Genomic DNA, 12,350 nt, shown 5'->3' on the forward strand with positions numbered 1-12,350 from the left:
GCTCCATTACTGGCATAGGTAATCTCACTCACCAATCCTCACTCCTTCTAGGGACTAGCCAACTTTTAATTTGATTGTAGGTGTGTTGGCACAGATATCTTTTTTTTAAAAAGCTTTACAAATATTTGTCTGAGAAAAGGAACAATGCAACCTGTCAGGAAGCTTGCAAGAATTGGCTATGGAGATGGAGTTTAGAGGCAAATTGGAGCAATTTAGGAGCTAAAGAGGAGCGAGTGAAAAGGGCACTTTGGGGACTGGATTCAAGGCTGTCTTAAGCACTAGAAGGGAGTTCCTGAGAAAGAAAGTAGCAACAAAAGACTGAGAATAAAGGGCCCAGGAATATCCTAGAAAATCCTGTAAAGCCCCTGGGGTAGTGATGTGTAATGGAAGCTTTAGTTTCTTTGTCCGTTATGTAAATATGCTTTTGTTTTAATCCCAAAAGTGGGATTTTGGTTGGGCTATAGTTTGTCCACACCTGTTAGTTGTCGCGTGTGGGGCATGCTCTTTGCCAGCTGGTAATGGCCTACTACTTGCCCCATGGGGAGGGGCGTGGTCTAGGACTCAGAGTATAAATAGGAGGCTGAGCCAGAGACTGCGGCGGGAGTTTGCTGTGGCGTTTGAAGTTGGAGTGTAGCGGTATGGAAAGAAGAGAAACGATATGGCAGTTTGGAGCAGACAGACGGAGAGAGACGCTCAGGGCACAGTGGCCTGGAGGAGCCCGCTGGCTGAGTCTGCGGTTGACAGAGATTGGCATAGAGCCCTAAAAGAACCCCTAGACCCTAAATAGCCAGGAGAAGTAAAGGGGTCTGGGCTCCCTCTCCCCACTAACCTTTTTTCTCTCCTACTTAAGGTTGGGGGATCGATAGAAGGGAGGTAGAGGCCTGAACACCCCAAATAGAGTTTTAAAAAGTAATGTACGCTGTAATTCACAGCATTGGGAGTCAAAGGCAAAAGGGCTGGAGTTCAAGGTCATTCTGGGTGCTTAATTTGCTTTCTGTTGCTGTGAGAAACACACAAACCAAAAGCAACTTGGAGAAAAAAGGTTTTTTGTGCTTATATTTCCACATCACTTCTATCATCAGAGGAAGTCGCGGCAGGAACTCAGGACAAAAACCTGACGTCTGGAAATGAAGCAGGGTGTGGTTTGCTTCCCTGGGCTTATTCAGTTTCCTCTCTTACACACCCAATGAACCGCCTGCCAGGGAGAGAACCACCCATAGTGGGCTGGGCCCTTCCATCCCTCAAGAAAATGCCCCACAGGCTGGCCTATGAGACAGTCTGATGGCATTTTCTCCCATAGGTTCCATGAAGTTTCCATTGTACTAGGTCTCAACTGAAGGAGGTTCCCTCTTCCCAGATGTCTCCAGGTTTCCTCAAGTTGACAGAAACAAACCCAGCACTCACAGTTACGGTATCTAGCCTGTCTTCAGAAATAAGAAAAGACTATGAATAAAAGTTCTACAAAGCTCTACAGACTGCCAAGTCAGGGTTCAGGGCTGTGTAGAAGAAAGAGGAGCCCTATCCCACGCCAAATCCAAATAGCTCTAGCTAAAAAGGAGCCAGGCGTGACGGCCCACACCTTTGATCCTAGTACTTGGGAGGCAGAGGCAGGCAGATCTCTGTAAGTGTCAGGGCTGCATGGAGAGACAGTGTCTAAAAAAAAGACTTGAGTTTTCTAATATCTTATCTGGGATTTTAAGGAAGATGAAACTTCCCCCCCCCAAAAAAAAAAAGGTTTCCCTGTGTAGCCTTGGCTGTCCTGGACTCACTTTGTAGACCAGGCTAGCCTCGAACTCGCAGAGATACACCTGCCTCTGCTCCCCTGAGTGCTGGGATCACAGGAGTGAACCACTGCACCCAGCTTAAAATAAATTTGTTTGTTTGTTTGAATAAAGTAAGTAACCATCTAGGTTTTGAATATTCTAGTGGCAATCCCCTGCGCTGTGGGACTACCCTTGATTATAGTGATCTGGTTTTGCCCCTAAATGTCTGATGCCTTTGCCTCATAGAGAATGAATGTATCCAGCTAGGGGATAGCAAAAGAAAGAATGGTCCTCGAGTCAGGTATAGTGGCACAGGTTGAAGATGTAGCTCAGTGATAGGCAGACTGCTTAGCATTGGTAAGACCCTGGGTCTGATCCAAAACATTGCAAAATAATAAAAAAGTTAAATATGGGTATTTTCCTAAGGGGTGTGAGTGTGCACGGGTGTGTGTATACAGGCATCATGGCATATATATGGATATCATGGCACAGCTTGTGGGAATTGGTTTTCTTCTTCTACCGTATGGGTCCTGGGGATAGAACTCAGATCCCGAGGTTTGGCAGCAAGCTCCTTTAATCTCTGAACTGTATTGCCAGCCCCAAATGCTTTTGGAGAAGACCTTACATAGTTGCCTGAGTTTAAGAAAAGAAAGGGTTTCCCAAACCAAGTCCGCTCTCCCCAAGCTTAAACAGCATGTGGAAATGTGCACTATAATGTGTGTTACATGATACCTGTGACCTAGTTCTTACTTCTAGCAAGCGTTTATAAGCGCTACTTTGAAGGAAGTCACTGGATCACGATGAATGACAGGTACCACTCGGGTTGATCTGGGAAGCCAAAGTGACTTCAGGTGAGAAATAGGCATGTTTGTAGTCTGGCATATAGCTCAGTGGTAGAGCTCTTGTCTGGCATGCGAAAGACCCAGAACTTTATCCCTAGGACCGTAAAAAGACAAATGTTAGGGAGGTGCAATGGAGGAGGGCCCCCTGGGTCCGTACAAACACAGCCTGACCCCACATTCTCAACACAGCATGGTGAAGTGGTCGGGGTGGGGCCGCAAAGGCAGGCAGTGAGCAGCAGCATCGCAAGCTAGCAGTTCTGCGTTTCGTCTTGTTCTGCAGGAGTGGGTTTTTAAGGAGAAGGGGGGAGACTGTGCTAGAGCAAGTTGGTAAGCCCTGATAATTAGCCGAACAGTGAATTCTGACTGTTGGATCTTGGTGTTTAGTCTCAGGAATGAGTCAGTAGCCAAATAAGAGAATGGACTTTGGTTTTTAGCCAGGGCGTAAAAGGCAAAACCCGTTGGCACCGTGTTTGCCATGCCTGGGCCTATTTGAGCTCTTCAGGGTCTTCCTGAGGTACCGTCTGTATCCTTCACACTCTTGGCAAGTACTGAAGGAAGAGAGGGAAGACTTTAAGCATGACAGACTTACTCAGTCTTCAAACTATTGCTGAGAAAAGGACAATAGATTATTTCTCAAGATGCTTAATTGTGCATGCATTAATCAGGACTCCTGTATCTTAACTGCTCTATCCAACAGATTTCTACTTCTGAAATGAGAGAATAAAAGGGGTTTCTTGGGAGCGCTCCTGTACGGTGAAAATGGAAAGTCAGATTGTGCCTGTTCAAAAGCTCAGCCTTGCCACTAATTAGCAGTGTCACTCAGGACTCTGAACTTTATCTTCCTCACCTGTCAAATGAAAGGTTTGGGCAAACCCAGTGGAATGAAAATTAGTCCAAAAGTGCACACCCTGTGGGAATTATGGAATATGTACTTGCTTCTATCTTCATCATCCCTCTGCCTAGACTGGAGCCTTTGAAATCTCGTTCACCTCAGAACCCCCGTTATTAATGTGGTACCATGTGCCTAGCTGCAGTCTGCTAGGCAAATCAGTTGACAATTGCGTTGTGGAATGCTGTCCTCTAGGCATTTTACTCAGAACAGCTTTGATTGCCTGCACTCTTGAGCCCCTCACAAGATGAGGCCCTTTGCCTTCCCTAACAGCAGTGGGGGAAGGCCATCAAACCCTCACTCTGGAGCTCAGCCTCTACCTCTGCACCTCCTCCCAGCTGCCTGCAATTCTGCCGCAGCTGCACACGAGCTTGGGAATGCTGGAAAGTATACTAAATGGGAGTTAAAGGAAGTGGAGGCTTCATTTCTGCAGCTTTCTGGTTATTCCCCATGCTGGGATGGGACTTTCCCATGACACAGCTGTCCTGAGGTCACCCATGCTCCTGTAGGTGAGCCCTCACCCATGTTCCTATGCGCAGCTCCACAAACTCTGGCTCACAAAGCTGGAATTAGATGGAATTGTTACTTAGTCACTTAGTCTGTTGTTGCTGCCTTACAGAGTGAACACTTGCTCCTGTCTCTCCAGGAAACATTAACATAACAAATTGTCAACAATTTTGGACCGTAGCACTTGACCGAGCTATGCAAAGAAGGCAAGGACACTCACGCTGGAGCGTGTTCCGGATACTGTGAGCTGTGAGGGGCTGGGCGGGAACGTGTCCTACAGCTTGGCTTGCTAGCCTTTAATTTGCTGTATGATCTTAGCAGATCCATTTCATTTTTTTCAAGCCTTGTAATGACATGTAAAATGCAGATGAGCGGAGTCATTTGTGTTCTGGAAAAATAGGAAAAGCTACATCCTGGTGACAGGAGCACCCGGAATGTCACGTGATACCGTACCTGTTGACTTGGCTTCAGCATTCTCGCCTTTCAAAGAACATTTTCCCTAAAGTAGAGAGTCCATTACACAGAAGAAGCAGCGAACTGTCACTGAGGACAGACAAGGTTCCCCTGGGAAAAGAGTATCAACTGATGCTTCCACCTCATCTTCCCACAGAGATGGCGCAGAGCCCCATAGCCTGAGTGACACTCTGTAACTGTCCCTAACTTCCACTCAGGAGACACTAAACAATTTTTAGGGTTTTTTTTTGTTGTTGTTGTTTTGCATTGATTTTATTACTCTTTTGGTGTCAGAGGGAGTCTTGCTGTGCAGCCCAAGCTGGCCTTGACTTCATGATCTTCCTCCTCCAGTCTCCTGAGTACTGAGATGTCAGGTAGAGGCCACCAGGCCCAGCCTTTTTCTGACACCTTAAATGTCATATTTTTCTCTTTACCTTGCTCCATTATTTTGTTCTCAGTTGTCTATTAAAAACCAGAAAGTTGTGTTATATGAAATAAGAGAAGGTTAGCACCCTCCTTGACAAGGATGGACAAGGCCCTCGGGCCTAACAATACGTATGCAGTTAAGGCATTGCCGCCTACCTTGTAGCATCTAAGCACTCTTTTTAGAATGGATAGAAATCATCCTGAGTGAGGTAACCCAAACCCAAAAGACATGCCTGGTATGCACTCACTTATAAGCGGATATTAGCCATGAAGTACAGGGAACTGACTGATTTGGGTGCTGGGAACAGATCGTGGGTCCTCTGTTGTTAATTATAACAGATCCCATAGTACTAATGTAAGACAGGCAGGGAGCAAGGTATATGGAAGCTCTGAGGTACCATCTCAATTTCTCTGTGACTTTAAAGTAGCTTCTAGTTTTAAATATTCTATTAGGTGATTCTTATAGGAACTGTAGGCATAAGGCTAGAAAAATTCTTATATCCTACATTTTTACATAAAAATGTAAAACAGTATCCTCTGAAAGACTCCACTGATAGAGGTATCAAAGCAGAGGCTGAGACTCATAGCCAAACTTTGGGCAGAATGCATGGAATTTTATGAAAGAAGCAGGGATAGAATGACCTGGAGGAGACAGAAGCTCCACAAGGAGACCAACAGAGCCAAAACAAAACAAAACTGAGCTCTGGGGGCCCTGCAGAGACTGATACCCCAAGCAAGGACCATGCATGGAGAGGACCTAAAACCCCTGCTCAGATGTAGCCCATAGACTCAGTCTCCAAGTGGGTTCCCTAGTAAGGGGAGCAGGGACTGTCTCTGACATGAACTCAGTGGCAGGCTCTCTGATCACCTCCCCCTAGCGGGTACAGCCTTACCAGGCCACAGAGATGCAGCCAGTCCTGATGAGATCTGAGAGGCTAGGGTCAGATAGAAGGGGAGGAGGTTCTCCCCTATTAGTGTACTAGGGGAGGGGTACAGGGGGAGAAGAGGGAGAGAGGATGGGATTGGGAGGAGATGAGGGAGGGGGCCACAGCAGGGTGAATACAAACTTGTAATTAATAATAATTAATAAAAAAGAGAAAAATATAAAACAGACAATATACTAGTCCAGCACATTCATGACTGAGGTAGGAGGGTTGCTGCAAATATCAGACATAGCACAATGAATCTTCCCAAAGAGGTGCATTTCCGTCACTCAGCAAGGAACCGTCACCAGCATCCCAGAATTCCCTTGTGCCTCTTCTCTATCCCTTTCCTCTACCAGGCTTAACCACAACCCCAATTAATGCCAGGTCATTTCCGCTGTTTTTGAACTCCATATACATGAATCATAGACTACTTCATATGACATTTTAGTAGACACTGCTATTCTCATCACTAAGGTTTTTCAACACTTCCCAAGAGCTTGCAGATGTGAGAAAATGTCATTCTTTTACACTCCACTGTGTCAGACATTCTCAGCAGAGTCTCCAAACCGCTGAGAGCCAGGAATCATCTAAATTTGCTCTAAATCGATGGGCATGCATAAAGTTGGTCATGTCTGTTTTAGTCTAAGGAGAACTAAAGACAGGAGAGGGCCAGTGAGGTGAGCCAGTAGGTAAAGGTCCTTGTCCTGCAAGCAAGTCAGGTTGCCTGACAACCTGAGAAATCGCCAAAACCTATGGTGGAAAGAGAGAAATGACGGCCGGTAGCACCTCTAACACACACAGTAAAAATATAAGAAATAAAATTTGTCTCCAGGTTTCTTGAAAATATTGTAAAATGACAGAAAAGATTCAATTCATTTCATGTGATGTTTTGAAATTCATCCCCAACTGGTAGGTCTGAGGGATGTGTGGGTTGGGGAGACCACCAATGTCCAGACACTTCACGCATTTCCTTGGTTTTTAAGATCTACCTCAGTGATCATCCACTCTGCAGCTGAGACCCCGGGGGGAACATAATTCTCTGTCCTCCTCCTCCTCCTGCGACTTTGATAGAAACACCTTTCATGGGACCTCTCAGAAGCCACATCATCAGATATGTGACAAAGCCTGCCATCTTGGGGATCCTCCTGCTTGCTCTCCTCACACGGGTGCTTGTTGCTATGGAAGTTGTCACTTAAGCATGATGGCTACCTTCTTCATAGCTTTGGTGGGAAGATGGTCTCTGTGGGCAGGTCCTGATTAAAGAGCTAAATTAAAATTTACGGGACAGGAAAACCAGTCTTGTTTTTTGCAAATAATTTTTCTTATGTCCTTTGAGTAAGCTACTGGAGTGTATTCACTTTTATAGAAATAAAATTCACTATGAAAAGTACCTCTCCAGTATTCCAAGCTTTGCATATAAAATATGGAAATGTGCCTCTCCGTTCATGCTTAAGATTAGAGACTGAGGGAGGTAAAGAGATGGCTCAGTGTTAGAGCTCTTGATGCTCTTGAAGACCCAAGCTCGGTTCCTCTTCTGGATTTGACAGGTACCCATATACATATGTCCCTCTCTCTCTCACACACACACACACACATAATTTTTAAAATTAAATGTTATTTTGATACATGAATCTTGAGTCATAGGGCTAGAAAATGGTCTGTAGCATGACTCCATTTACAGCTTTATAGAAAAATCTCTGATTTTTTTTTTCTTAACATGTGAGTGTTTACATATACTGATTCTAACTTCAGAAAGCTCTTTCAAGACGGTGGTCTACAGAGCAAGTTCCAGGACAGCCAAAGCTACACAGCGAAACCCTGTCTCAAAAACAAACAAACAAACAAAAAGCTGTAGAGTATCATGACTCTTTGCTTTCTCCGGCATCCTGTTATGATTTTAGACGGCACTCTGATTGGCTTACTCACACAATCACCCAGCTTTAGCGTGGGCAGTGCTGAAGAAATGATAAAGTGGTCTATTCTTTCTGTTGGCATTAGAGCTAAGAATAAAATAAGTCAGTTGAGTCACTCACATCATAAAATTCTTTTCCTCTTCAACGGTCCTTAGGAGTCAAGGTCACAGCCATGACAAAATTTTATTGCTGCTTGACAGATGGCCGGGTTCACTCCACATTACAAGATCTTTCATTTCTTCAATTAAACAAGTGGAAATGGACACCACCTGGCATCCCATTTTTATGATGTCAATAAAGCTCATTATAATTACACCATGCTGTTGACAAATGGCCTGCTGGGGAGCCGACAGATATTTTTAGGTCACCCGCTCACAGAATGCCAATGACAGATGAAATGGTTTCAAAGGCTTTCGGCCACTGGCTAATAAAGACCTCGAATGTCACATATTTTCATTCATGTTTTGCCAGCTCTCAAGTAAGTGAGATATATTTGTTGCATCATTCTCCTTGCATCTGTAAGTCAGTGGAGAAACTTGAAAATTAAAAACAAAACAATGTTCTAGAGGGAAAAGTTGTGAACACAGTAAAGCAATTCACTCACAAATCCACTCTCTTCTTCTTATTTATTTATTTGGTAGAGTCTCACAGAACCAGTGAAACTTCCAGAATGACCATGAACTCCCAACCCTCCTACCTCCTCTTGGGGAGTGCTGGGATTGCAGGTGTGAACCCCTGAAACTTATTCATCACTGGGAACTGAACTTGCAATGTAGCCGATGACACTGACCTCTGACCATTCGGCCTCCACCTGTGGAGGGCTGAGATTACAGACATGGACAACCGCACCCAGCGTGGGTGATGCTGGAAACCAAACCCATGGCCTGTGCGTGCCATGCAAGCACTCTACCAACCCAACTACATTACCAGCCAAATGTAGCTGAATTTTTGCAGGCGAGATGCTCTGAAGCATTTGATTCAAACCCATGCTTGCCCAGTAGTTCCTATAACTAAGAAAATCCCCAGCAGGGAAAAAGAAGGAACAGATAAAAATTGCAAAAAGGAACGGGCAAAGAATACAATTCCCAGGCCAGGCAGTGGTGCATCAAGCCTTTAATCCTAGCACTCAAAGGGCAGAAGCAAACAATCTGAGTTTGAGGCCAGCCTGGTCTACAGACCTAGTTCCAGGATGGCCAGGGCTATGCAGAGAAACCCTGTCTCAACAAAACAAAACAAAACAAAACAATCAACATTAAAAAAAAAATACATTAAGTGAAATGAGAGGTCCTGTCATCTAATATTATTAGGTGGTAGCAATAAAAATGAGAAATCGTAGAGTGTAAAATACAAAAACAAGCAGAGGCTAGAGAGATGGCTCAGTGGTTAAGAGCACAGGCTGCTCTTTAGATTGCCTGAACCCCAGCACCTGCATGGTATCTCAAACTGTATCCCCAGTCCCAGGGGAACTGATACTCTCTTTCGGCCTCCTCTGGCACTGCGCACATAAAGTTCACAAACATACATGTGGGTAATAGACTCATACACATAATAAATAAATTTGGGTCCAGGCATGGTGGCTCATGCCTTTAATCTCAGCACTTGGGAGGTTGAGGCAAGTGGATCTCTGTGAGTTTGAGGCCAACCTGGTTTACACAGTGAATTCCAGGACAGCCAGGGCTATATAAAGAGACTGTGGAGGGAGAGGAGAGTGGGTTATGGCTAATGCTTTAGCAAGTTAATTCTCAGAAATGAATAAAAGAACAACTGAACATTCTTATTTTAAAAACGAAAAGAAAGTAAGTAAATGAATAAATTAAGGTATAAATTATTCTTTCCCTCATCCAACAGCTACACCTCCTAGAAATTAACGATGAGCAATAATACTTTTCTGATTTTGGTTTTTGGTTTTAAATAGAGTCTCACTATGTAGCTCTGGTGGGCTGGGAACTCTGAGAGATCAGCCTGCCGGGCATGGTGATGTGTGCCTTTAAGCCCGGCGCTGAGGGGCTGAAGCACATGGATCTCTGTGAGTTCCAGGCCAGCCTGGTCTACAAAGCCAGTCCAGGGACAGCCAGGGCTCTGTTGAAGGAAAAGAGAAAAGAAAGAAAGCAAACGTGTGTGCCACCATGTCTGGCAATAATGGTTTCAAAGGATGATGCATAGAAACATGACTATGCTCAACCATGTTTAATTTTCACTCTGACACTTCACAGTTACTATTGGCTTCTTCACTGACTTTCTAGTTTTGGCTCCATAGGTCTTGTGTGAAACTGAAGTGTATCCGGGCTATGAGGCCTTGCAGGGCATCCAAGCTCTGTTCCTAGTACCCATAAGGAGCTATATAACTGGCTGTAACTCCAGTTCATGTGTGTCTGGTGTCCTCTTCTGGCCTCTGGAGGCAGCATGCATGAATGCATCTACACACACCAAGCAAACACATACACATAAATAAAAAATATATTTTTTTAAATTGTCTCATTAGCTTTGATTAACTGCCCATTAAAACTTTAAATATTACAAGGGTGGAGTGAAAACGAAGACCAACCAAAGGAAAGGAATGGGGACAATGGTGATGGAGGAGGGCAGGCAGACCCCAGTGGCCAGTGGGTCTGGGAAGCGGCTGACTCCTGGAGGCAGTGTTGACATCTCTGTTGTTAATTTCCAATGCACTGTGTGGCTGGATTTAGCTTCTTTGTGAGTTCTTCTTTCTCTTTCCCATCCTTTATCGCCCCCCCCCCGCTCCCGTTTCACTCCCTATCACCAGATAGGAAAAAAGAAGAATAGAGGAGAGAGTCTGAATCTAAAATTTTTCTTCCTGTTTCTTCCTTGAACACTACTGCTAACAAGCCACAACCAAACCCCCCTGAATGACCAACAACCACCAACCCACCTCTCACTGCCCTAGCATTTACATACCCTCGGAAGAGTTCCCAGAATCCCAAACACCACACCATCACAGAAACTATCTGCAGCTGGCAAAGTCATGCTTCTGCTAGAGCATGAGGCAAATCACAACCAGCTGCTACGGAGAGTCTGAAGCTGCCCCACATCCATACATCTGGGAGTAAAACAGAGACATAGTCATATACTATTTCTGTGTTTTGTTTTGTTTTCTGAAACAGTATTTCTCTGTGTGGCCTTGTCTGTCCTGGACTTGCTCTGTAAACCAGGCTGGCCTCGAACTCACAGAGATCCACCTACCTCTGCCTCCCCGAGTGCTGGGATTACAGGTGTGTGCATCCAGTTCTCTTTCTGTGTTTTATTTTTTTTTTAATTATTTTATTTTATTTGGACTGGTGTTCCGCCTCCACGTATGTCTGTATGAGGGTGTGGGATCCCCTGGAACGGGAGTTACAGACAGTTGTGAACTGCCATGTGGGTGATGGGATTTGAACCTGCATCCTTTATGGAAGAGCAGCAAGGTTCTCTTAACCACTGAGCCATCTCTCCAGCCCTCTTTCTGTGTTTTTTGAAGAAACCAAAATTCCAGAATTCTCACGACAGCACTGTTCACATTAAAATGTTTGATATTTGATGTTATGGGGTGTGAATTTCACCTCTATTTTATTTTGTTTTTATTTTATATACAGGATCTCTCTTTATAGCCCTGGCTGTCCTGGAATTCACCACATAGACCAGGCATCCACCTGCCTTGGTTTTCTAAGTGCTGGGATTAAAGGCATGGGCCACAGAGCCCAGCTCAGCTTTATTTTTTAAATGGTTCAGCAAGATATCGGAGGGTAAAGACACTTGCCCCCAAGCCTAAACACCTGAATTCAATCCCTGGGATCCACATAGTGGAAGGAGAAAACCAACTCTTGCAAGTTGCCCTCTGACCTTTCATGCATGGTATGGCTTATTCATGAGCAGACCTGAGAGCACACATGATAGATAGGTAGATAGATAGATAGATGATAGTTAGATAGATAGATAGATAGATAGATAGATAGATAGATAGATAGAGAAGGGGAAGTAAATTGCAGAGACCTGGGGTTTGGCCCCCACCACTCTTGGCCTGACCTGTTTTATCAATTGGCTTTGAACGTTTCTTTGCTACTTTATCAAATCTGGGTGAGTCTGTTTAAGCCTTTTGAACAAGAGGCCAAGAACCTGGAAATTGCCTGCCCAAACCTCTACTGGTAACAGGATGTGCAGTGAAATTTTAATTTCAGAAAAACGGTCGTTTTTAGCATACTCTTAAAAATTCAGGGAACATACACTGGATGTTGTTTCTGAGACAGGTCCTCATACAGCCCAGGCTGGATCCTCCTGCCCCGCCTCCTCAGTGTGTGTGTGTGGGGGGGTCACAGGTGTGCACTACCACATCCTGGTTACTTTCCTGTGATGCAAGAGAGTGAGCCTGGGGCCTCAAACATGCTGAGCAAGCACTCTACCGCCTGAGCTACATCCCTAGCCATGATACTTTATTTCTTCTCATCTGAAGTTTATCTGGAGTCTTACGTTTACCAAGCTCAGGGTCCCCCAACACAGCTTGAGGGCCTCTGACCCCACCTCTCCTCCTGGCCTCTCGCTTCACTTTCCTTTAGACTGACCAAGCCCAGCATTTCAGATTTCCTCTCAGAAACTAGGAACAATTCACGTTCTTTCCTACCCCAGGGCCTTTGCACATG

The 12,350-nt window shown here is 44.8% G+C and overlaps 1 non-coding gene across 1 annotated transcript; it reads left to right on the forward strand.

Annotated features, from left to right (window-relative positions):
* Nucleotides 1-4,936: 4,936 nt before the first annotated feature.
* On the forward strand, nucleotides 4,937-5,062 carry LOC132646626 (U6atac minor spliceosomal RNA). Its single transcript, XR_009584880.1, has one exon. It is a non-coding gene; the product is annotated as a U6atac minor spliceosomal RNA (small nuclear RNA).
* The last annotated feature ends 7,288 nt before the right edge of the window (nucleotides 5,063-12,350 follow it).

This window comes from Meriones unguiculatus, chromosome 11 (assembly GCF_030254825.1).
Source record: "Meriones unguiculatus strain TT.TT164.6M chromosome 11, Bangor_MerUng_6.1, whole genome shotgun sequence".
Taxonomy (NCBI): Eukaryota; Metazoa; Chordata; class Mammalia; order Rodentia; family Muridae; genus Meriones; species Meriones unguiculatus.